General features: G+C 38.5%; 1 long non-coding RNA gene across 2 annotated transcripts; it reads left to right on the forward strand.

Moving 5' to 3' along the window:
- Positions 1-428: 428 nt before the first annotated feature.
- LOC126198798 (uncharacterized) lies at positions 429-2,074 on the forward strand. Of its 2 annotated transcripts, none has more exons than XR_007540101.1 (2): positions 429-833; positions 1,408-2,074. It is a non-coding gene; the product is annotated as an uncharacterized LOC126198798 (long non-coding RNA). The 2 variants fall into 2 exon arrangements; XR_007540102.1 differs by having other exon boundaries at positions 444-514.
- Positions 2,075-9,487: the final 7,413 nt, after the last annotated feature.

Genomic DNA, 9,487 nt, shown 5'->3' on the forward strand with positions numbered 1-9,487 from the left:
AGACTCAGTATTCATTACCTACGATCTCTAAAAGAAAATATCAATATTTTGCTGTTGATTTTACTTATTTATTTGCAAATTATGCAACATTTCAAACATAATTTCAACTTTTTATGCAGCATTTTAATGTCAAATAAACTTATCATTTTCAGTGGGTTATGTGTAATTCAAGAACTGCATTTTGTTGCAGAGAAATATGATGAATAATCGAAACCGTCTTAGGCATTTCAGTGCAGAATCTGCTTGATAGCTTTAAAAAAAAATTACCATTTAAATCGAAAAAGTGCGTCAAGTACCAGCATTTGAAATTGTTATGCATTAACCTAGTACAAATTAAGAGAAAGAGAGGGAGGCCATATTTTGAAACATCATCGTTATCGTACTGTTGAAAATGGATAACTCCAGCCGCGCGGGGTAGCCGTGTGCAGTCAGAGGCGTATTGTCAGTGCTCGTGCGGCTGTCCACGTCGGAGGTTCGAGTCCTCCCTCGGGCATGGGTGTTGTCCTTAGTTCAAGTTAGTTTCATTAGTGTGTAAGCCAAGGGACCGATCACCTTAGCAGTTTGGTCCCAAAGTTCTTACCACAAATTTCCAAATTTTAGGAAGAATTCCACAATGAACGTATTATTGTGTTTATAATTGCTCCAGGTCATAAAAATACTTGTGGAAGTCTGTACAAGATTCCTACAAATACTGTTAAGTAATTAAATAGTAGACAAATACTTAAAACTTCAAGTCCGTTTTTTAATTCGCGATCTGGCTGTCACCTATTTCACGACACCGTTACGTCAACGAGACAACAACGTGTGACGAATGAAACGTGTTTTTCAGCAATGTAATTCGATATAATATAATTATATACGCTTTTTTATTTTATATACGCATAAAACTATTGTCTGTACAGAATGTTCAGGAATAAATATTTCCAATTTTTTGTATGAGTCAACGTTTCTGTCGTAAATCGGAGCACTCAGTTTCTGTAGCGCAGATAAGTTTCAGTAAGATCCTTGATTTTATGAATAATTTGTATTTCCAACTAGTCTCACATTTCTGTATTTATTCAAGATGAATTTGCAGCCACCGAAAATCTGCTGGCCTGAACGATGGCACGGCCCCCTTAGTTCTGTCCCTGATATCACTCTTAGTTTTGTTATTTGCGTGACAAAAGCTACAGCTTAAGTTTAGAAAGGAAATTCTTAGCTTCCTAGAGTTTGTAAAGGTGATGTTCATGTGGGGTCCCCTGTTTCGTGATATAGCTTGGTTTCTTTGTGTTTTACAAACATAGTGTAGGCCTACTAAGCAAAATTCATTTACTATATAATTAGCTTTACGTTCATGTAAGTATTTTTTTTTTTCGTTACGGCATATGACGAAATTACCTACCGTAAAATACTTCCTTCATTTTTCAGGTCAGAATATGCCAAAAGAAAAGACAAAAATATTGAAAATATCAGAAAGGTTAATTAACAGAAGCAGTGAAACTTGTGAAGTTTCATTCCACCTATATCTTTTTCCTGGATTGCCATGCATTGCACATCAGGCCAAACATATTAAAGATGACAACAAACAGCATCTTCGTACAGACTTTTCATGTGCATTCTGCATACCTTTTACAGCCTCTAGATGTAAGAATTTACACGTCCTGCAAATCACAATGGGCAGACAGTATGAGTTCTTATGTAAGAGAAAACTGAACAGGGAAACCCAATAGGACTAGCATCCATTCATCCTGCCCCCAGCTTTAGTCCAGGTTTTTTCCAAAATAATGTTTCTAGTGCTTCTAACAAGGAAAACTACCCATTGCACCCCCCCTCCCCTTCAGATTTAGTGGTGAAATGACTCAGTGGATAGCCTGTCAAAAGCTGAAGACAGATCAAGCATGAAAACAGGAAGAAGGTGTACTGAACTGTGAAAAAGAAGCAACATCGAAACAGTGAACAAACCATGCTCTAGATGTGCAACATGGAACAAATATCAATATCCATGGCTTCATGATTATGTGGTCACAGTGTTCGACTACGAATGGGGAGATCTGTGTTCAATTCTCCCTCATGCTCCTTGTAATTTTTTTTTTTTTTTTTCAAAAAATTACGAACCGTCCATCCAGTCACTGACATGTCAGTTTGCTGAATTCAGATTTGTGTCTGTGCCATGGTATAATGTCCATTTGCAACAGCAGAAGGGATCTCCAAATATATGTTCCTCCTATTTGTTCTACACAAGTACCACATGTTATGACTTGTGTTCCATTTTGTAAGTTTTGACTTTGCGTTCCTTTGTTGTAACATAGTTCACACGTTGTCGTATTCGTTTGTGAGAGAGATCTATGTGGCATCTTGCCGGCTCTCACTATTCGTCACATTTATTTGTGATGGTAATATATTCTTACCACATGACTCATATTCTCTAACCAAGTATAGTATGACAGTTGCCAAGAGTACAGAAACTGAACAGGCAGAGGGAAAGTTCATAATTTTTAAAAAAGTGGGGCAGAAGGGAGATTTGAACACAGATCTCCTGCCTCCAGTCCAACATTGCGATGAAAAAACCATGAAGTCATAATTTTTGCAATTTACTTGATGTTGCACATCATGCATGAGCTTGGACCGTTCACTGTTTCTACTTTGCTTCTTTCTTCTCAGTTCAGTATAGCTGCTTCCGGTTTTCAAGCTTCATCTGTGTTCAGTTTTTAATGAGCTACCCAATGGGCCATTTTACTATTAAATCTGAGGGGGGATGTAATGTGAAGTTTTCCTTGTAAGAAAACAGGAATTCTTCCATTCGATAAGGAAGCCACACCAAGAGAAGCTCTCATGCCATCACTGCTTACAGAGAACACTACAGATTTTCGAATGCATGAAACATCAGACCTTCAACACATCTTTAAGGAGTCATTGGTGCTGGAGAAGACCAAGGAGACAATGTGGAGTAGAAAAATAGACAGGAGGGTAAAGTGTCTCACTCCTATTCAAGAAAATAAGGGGGATACATCAGCTCCGTCTACGCCTTAAAAGGAGATGAAGCCAAAAGAAGCAACATTTGGGAATGATGACGACTGGTGATGCAGTAGTTGTGAATGCCTCTATGCTGATGAAGTGGGAGAGAACAATGATGTAAAATGGGTGTACTGTGTCTTTTGTGTATTATAGTGCTACATCATGTTTTGTATCACTGTTCAGATACTGAGTGAGAAATTTTCATGTGAGGCACCTCAGCTCCATTAAACGATAATTCTAGTTCTGATTAATTTTAAAAGTTGGCATTTATTGTACATCAGCTATATCTGATACATTGCATGTTAGCAGAAATAAAGTTGATTGTACACAATTGCATGTATCATTCATTCTAGAAATCATCCTACAAATATCATGAAATTATGTTACACTTATCACTAAATTATGTGCCCACGTCTGCATCTACATATAATGTACTCACCTACTAACGTCTGTAGTAATTAATCATAACTTAAAATTGCACATGCATTTGTAACATAAAAATTGTTATGGTTTTATTTGTAGATGATCTAGGTAACATGATTTGTGGAACAGGTGAGATACTTCATGTTAAGACTGAAACAATGTTGTAAATGTACCTGTTTCCATATTTCTGAGCTATGATTCTTCATGATAGCAAGAAATTCTAGAAAATTATGAGATGTGTATCACAGTATACTTTTCAGCTGCTTACGTGTGCCTTGTCCATGTGGTTGGGCTTGTGGCTTGAACAGCTGTAAATAATATTGCAACAAGGTAAGATGCCCATTCAGAATCCAACGATACAGTCTGCCAACAGAGTAAGGCAAGACAGAAAGAGAAATAATTTAAAAAAAAAAACAAGGTCAAAGTTAACCTTTACCGTAAGTGCATATCTACTGTTCGGTTCTGTCTCCTACCTCATCTCCCTCCAAATATGACTTCTTGTTACCCTCCAATAAGCTTATATTTATTGCATCTGCATCCACTTGCACTTTGTAGTCAAAAAATGGCAGCAGCATTGCCAGCTGTCAGGGATCTTCCTTCACCTATACCACATAGGATTTCACGAATAAAAACAATAATAATTATTTGAATAAAAAATGAATTTTTTATCTACCAGATTTTTAAATCTGCCTAAAAAGTGTAAAATAATTTCTCCTAATGGCATACAGATTCCTAACTTCATATAGTTGTGAAACTTTGTGATTGTGAATTTTCAATAATTATGAAAATACCTGTAAGGTTTAAAATGTAAAACATGGTGCATGCAATACATAATTAATGCACAAGTAGTCGCTTCCTTACTATCACCTATTTTGTGTGCCAACATTTTTCGTTTTAGATCTTATAAATATTTTCATAACTATTAAAAATCCACAATCACAAATTTTCAGGACTATTTACATGGGGTTAGGAATCTCTATGGTGCTAGTCTGATTTAAAAATGTGGTACATTAAAAATTCATTTTAGTCATGAATGTGTGGAATTTTTCAGTCAGTTTCAAACATTTTGATCAGATTACAACAGACATGTGGTAAATTTGTGGTTTATTTCAGTTTATCTTCATCTGACAACCATTATTTTGCTTCTTCCTATCTAAATCTTGCAAAAAGTCATGAACATAAAAATTAGAGAGATTTGAGCCCAGCAACCATTCTTCCTGCACACTATTTGTGACGTGAACAGGAAAAAAGTACCCTCCACCACACACCAGACAAGAAAGTGACTTAATATTACAGTGTCATCCACCTCCGAAATAAGTGTGAAATTTCAAATCACAAGCTCATTGGGAAGTTAGTTTAACATCAATTATAAAATTTGTACTGAACAGACAGGCAAGAAAGTTACCTAATATAAACCTAGTAAAACACGTGAATCCTTTAACGTAATAATAATTGTTCATTTACATCTTTGATTAAGTACACTGATTTATCATAACTTCAAAGAAACTGCAACTCAGGGGTAAACATTATAACTGTAATAGCAACAGATTCTCACAACTTTGACAGTGTAGTCATTTACATGATACAAAGTCAAACTGTGCATTCACCATTATCCAGAGGTAAAATGTACGGGGTACAGGCCCACCTCCAAAAATAAAAATCTAGGCCCCCTTCAATAAAATATACACTGATCAGCCAGAACATTATGACCACCAACCTACTATCGATGTAAGTCCATCCAGATGATAGCAGCATCATTTGGTGAGGAACTACTGCGTCAGACATATGTATGGTGCAGGTAGTTTGATTGATTGATTTTAACAGGGAAGCTAAAACAGCTTAGATCTGACCTGCCACTGCCCGCACCGAAACTAGGTTTATTGTGCAGTATTGCTCCCTGTATATCTAGTAAAGCCAACCAGTGCCCTTAAATAGTGCAAGGAGACCCTCTACCAGTTTTTTGCTAGACACAATTTCTTCAGGTCTTGTCCCGAAGATTCTGTATCTTTTATTCTCCAATGCCATGCCTTTGAAGATTAGGTGTGATGCAGTTTCTTCGCCCTCATCACAGATCCTACATTTAGAGTCCTCTTTCGTTATACCCATTGTGTGTAGGTGTTTTTTGAAATTCCCATGGCTGGTCATCAGTCCAATCATGAATTTAATCTCTTTCCTGTTCAATCCCAGGATTACAGAGCTTCTTTTAAAACATGGCTTGGGCATCATTACCTTACCATGTTTTTGTTTATGGACCTTGGTCCAATATCCTACGTGCTGTTTCCTAAGCCAGTTCTAATCTGATCATAGCCTTGGTGATTGTCAGGACATGTTCTGGTCCAATAAATGGAGTTGTTGCCCCCATCCTAGCCAATCTATCGGCTTGTTCATTGCCACAGATCCCTGAGTGGCCAGTGTAACACCTCGGTTCAGTTTACAGTGATACAAGGTATAGAAAGAATAATTTAAAATTAAGAACAGAATTTTTAGAGGGGAAAATAGTGTAGAATCGGAGTTCGGTAATTGCAGATCAAAATTGTAGTATATCAGCAATTAGTTTAACGTCTAAGTACAGCAAAGCCATGGAAGCTCCGTCATGGAGAAGGCAGTGACAAACTCTTGTGATTAAAAACCTATAAAAAGGCCTGATTGTCATTATTACCGCCTTTTTTCCTTGACTGTTTCGTTAAGGGGCGGGAACCCGTGTCAGTCAGCGAGACAGTAATTAGATTGGCCTTTATTGTGTTAAGATTCACGATAAACTGTTAGAATATTATGGAGATTAAAAGTGATGTAGTGTACGATCTCTGACTGTTGGTAGCAACGAAGTATTAAGGGGATTTTAGGACTTTAGTGCTAGATTGGAACTTTACGGACACATAGACGACAGAAACTCAAATTATCTGCTGATACAAGTGAATTCAGAGGTACCGGTATTCAGATATTAACGTGTGGACATTTGAAAGTGTCGTGTGCCGTTAGTTGCGAATCTGGACGTAGAGCGGGTGCATATCGGCATTTGCGGACTATTTAGATTCCTCCAGGCTATGAACCTTTTAAATAGACCATCATCCATTACCATCTTAATCCTCATTTACCTAGTACTAAGCAGTGAAGGTTTTGCGGAACCAAAGCTATTCAGCAGTAAGTCAGCACCATCTAGCGGAAAGTGTAGGCATTAACTAACATGCTAACTGAAGTGAACGTTTACAGACTGCTTTATATGAACTTTTGTGACTCTTTGACGTCCTCACTCCCTCCGAAAGGTGGCGCAGGCTGTCTTAATCATAAAAGGGAAGAGTTTTAGCCGGTCAAATTACTAAATAAAAGCAATATTTACAAGACTTGCAGTAATAGCAAAACAAGGCCCGCACCTCATCGGAGAGTCGTTGCTGTCACGTCAGGAAGTAAAGCCGGATAACCTACCGACGATATGTATCTACAAGCAGACGTCGACCTGGAGTACCTAAAAAGGGAACCACAAGAGAGTTGGGGATGCTTCACCAGGGCCCTCACTAGGTTTACCCTATTGCTTCCCCCTAGCTCCACCAGAGCCCTGTGGCAATCTGCAACAATCTTAGATCTTGTTGCAGGAGCTGCCAATGATTTCAGGGCTGCCTGGTTGTCTGAATAGATGTAGATGCTACAGTTATTGTAGCACCTACACATATTCTCCTCCACATATGCCCTGATTGCAGTAATTTCGGCTTGGAATACTGAGGCCAGTTTCCCTAGAGAGATGATGTTCTCCAGTCTTGGCTGAACCCCTTACACCCCTGCCCCAATGCCTTGGTCTGTTTTCGACCCATCGGTGAACCAAACGATGTCCCCCTTACGGTGTCGAACTGTTTTTTCCCACTGCTCCCTACTTCCAATTATTATGTTGTAAGGCTTGTCGAAGCAGTTGGGAGTTATTATATAGTCAGCAGGCATTTCCCCAGCCATTCCTATATTTACCTTACTCACTATGTTAGTGTGTGATTCTGGATATCCGAATGAGATCCAGTTTTTGCCAGCTTTAAGTCTGTGTGCCCCAGCTGCTGCCTCCGTCTTGACCCAATGGTTGGTGTGCTGCTAATTCTGCCCGTTATGGCTAAGCAGGCCAATCTCTGCACCTTAGCAAGCTCCTTAGCAGCAACCGCTGTTCTCCCTTCTTCCACCACACTACGGCCACGTAGGAAATCCTAGGTCTAACCATTGTGGTGTATATCCAGTGCATACCCTTGGGGCTTAAATCACAGTTTTTGCCAAAAGCCCTCCTAGTACTCACTAGAGTACTTTTTGCCTTGGAACAGATGCTCTTAATGTGAGGGGTCCAAATTAGCTTCTCATCCAAGGTTACCCCTTGATATTTCACTATCCCCTTCACAGGTAAGAGTTTCATCGAAGAGCTTTAGATTCCAACTTGCATGTTGAATATGTCTCTTCGTAAATGACATGACAATAGTCTTCTTAGGATTAACTCTAAGATACTGTTTAATGTACCATTTTTGCACAATGTCCAATCCTCCTTGTGCCATATTCCTGACTGTGTCAGTGAATTTGCCAAGTATTACTATGACAAGGTCATCTGTGTATCCTTGGCAGAAACATTGTCTAGAACTTAGTTCCTCAATGAGTTTGTTCAACACTAGATTTCACAATAGATGAGACAAAACTCCTCCTTGTGGGCAGCCTCTAGTGGTCTCAATTACCCTCTTTTCATTCACCATGGTAGCCTCTAACTTCCTTCCCCTAAGCATGGCCCAGGTCCACCTACATATAGTGGTCCCCAGGTCATGCACCTCTGCTGCCCTTACCATGGAATCGAAGGTCATGTTACTGAAGGCCCCCTCGATACCCAGGAAGATGCAGAGGGCTATTTCTTGGAAGTGAAGTGCTTTTTCCACCTTCCCAATGAGTTGGTGGAGAGCTGTCTCACATGATTTACCTGTTTGGTATGCTTGTTGGCTCGGGTGTAGATGGACCCTACTTAGCCTCCCCTCCCCAGCATATACATTAACCAGTTTTTCCAATGTTTTGAGAATGAAGGACAGACTGATTTATAAGAGCCGTGGAAGGCTTAACACCTCGATCTTCATGCAAACACTCATTTAAAAAGCTTCATATTCTTCCATTACCATGCCTATATATCCTAGAAACAATAATGTTTATAAGGAAAATTGTAGATGAAAATAACAAGATTGCTCCAAAAAAACAAAATATGAAGGGGTCGGAGAGATATAGTCATAAGCCACATCGAACTAGTTTTGAGATACAGCGAGTTTAAAGTTCCACGGAGGTCTGAAAATGTTTAATACAAAATAGAAACCTTATTTCTACTGCAAACACTTGCTTAATACTTGTGAAGCATGTTGTTAAATAGTCAACTCTCTGCATGGTATAAAATATTAATTTTAGAATGATTCTAATTAAGATGTAGTCAATGGTGGCTTATGACTATATCTCCCAAAAAATTGTTTAAAACCTAAAGTATGAATTTGTAAGAATTTATTTTAACTACTCTTACACAGCAAGTACAATATATATTTTTTACACATTAATATATACATATCAGGTATCTGAGATGTATGGATTACTTTTTCATTGATGCAGTTACATCAAGGAAGTTCCTCTACATCATCATTGTACACGTTATTTCCAGCACATGACCGAAAGAAATCTTGATTTGCTGGAGGTATGTATGGTATAAGAGACAGTATATCAATTTTTTCTGGTTAATTGGTAGTGGCTTTCTGTACTTTATTGGTAGCTGATATGGATTTGGTTCAACTAGCCTTCCTTTCTTTTTGATACAAATGTCAACATGAAAGCTCCTGTCTGAATAAGAGTGCTTTAAACTTAGCTTGAAGGGATCTTCAGACTCAAACTTAAATTGAGTAGCTTCACTGAAATGGTGGGGATCTCCAGAGGTGGATTCTGTATGTTGAGAGATCAATGTCTTCAGGCTTTCCAAACTTCTGAAGTCTTCTCTTTCCAGTTTAGTTACGGTTAAATGTTTTGGACTCGCAGATTTTATTACTTCTGCCCATTCATCTGGAGTGTACACTATTGGACGTCTATTTCTTGCATA

This window comes from Schistocerca nitens, chromosome 8 (assembly GCF_023898315.1).
Source record: "Schistocerca nitens isolate TAMUIC-IGC-003100 chromosome 8, iqSchNite1.1, whole genome shotgun sequence".
NCBI lineage: Eukaryota > Metazoa > Arthropoda > Insecta > Orthoptera > Acrididae > Schistocerca > Schistocerca nitens.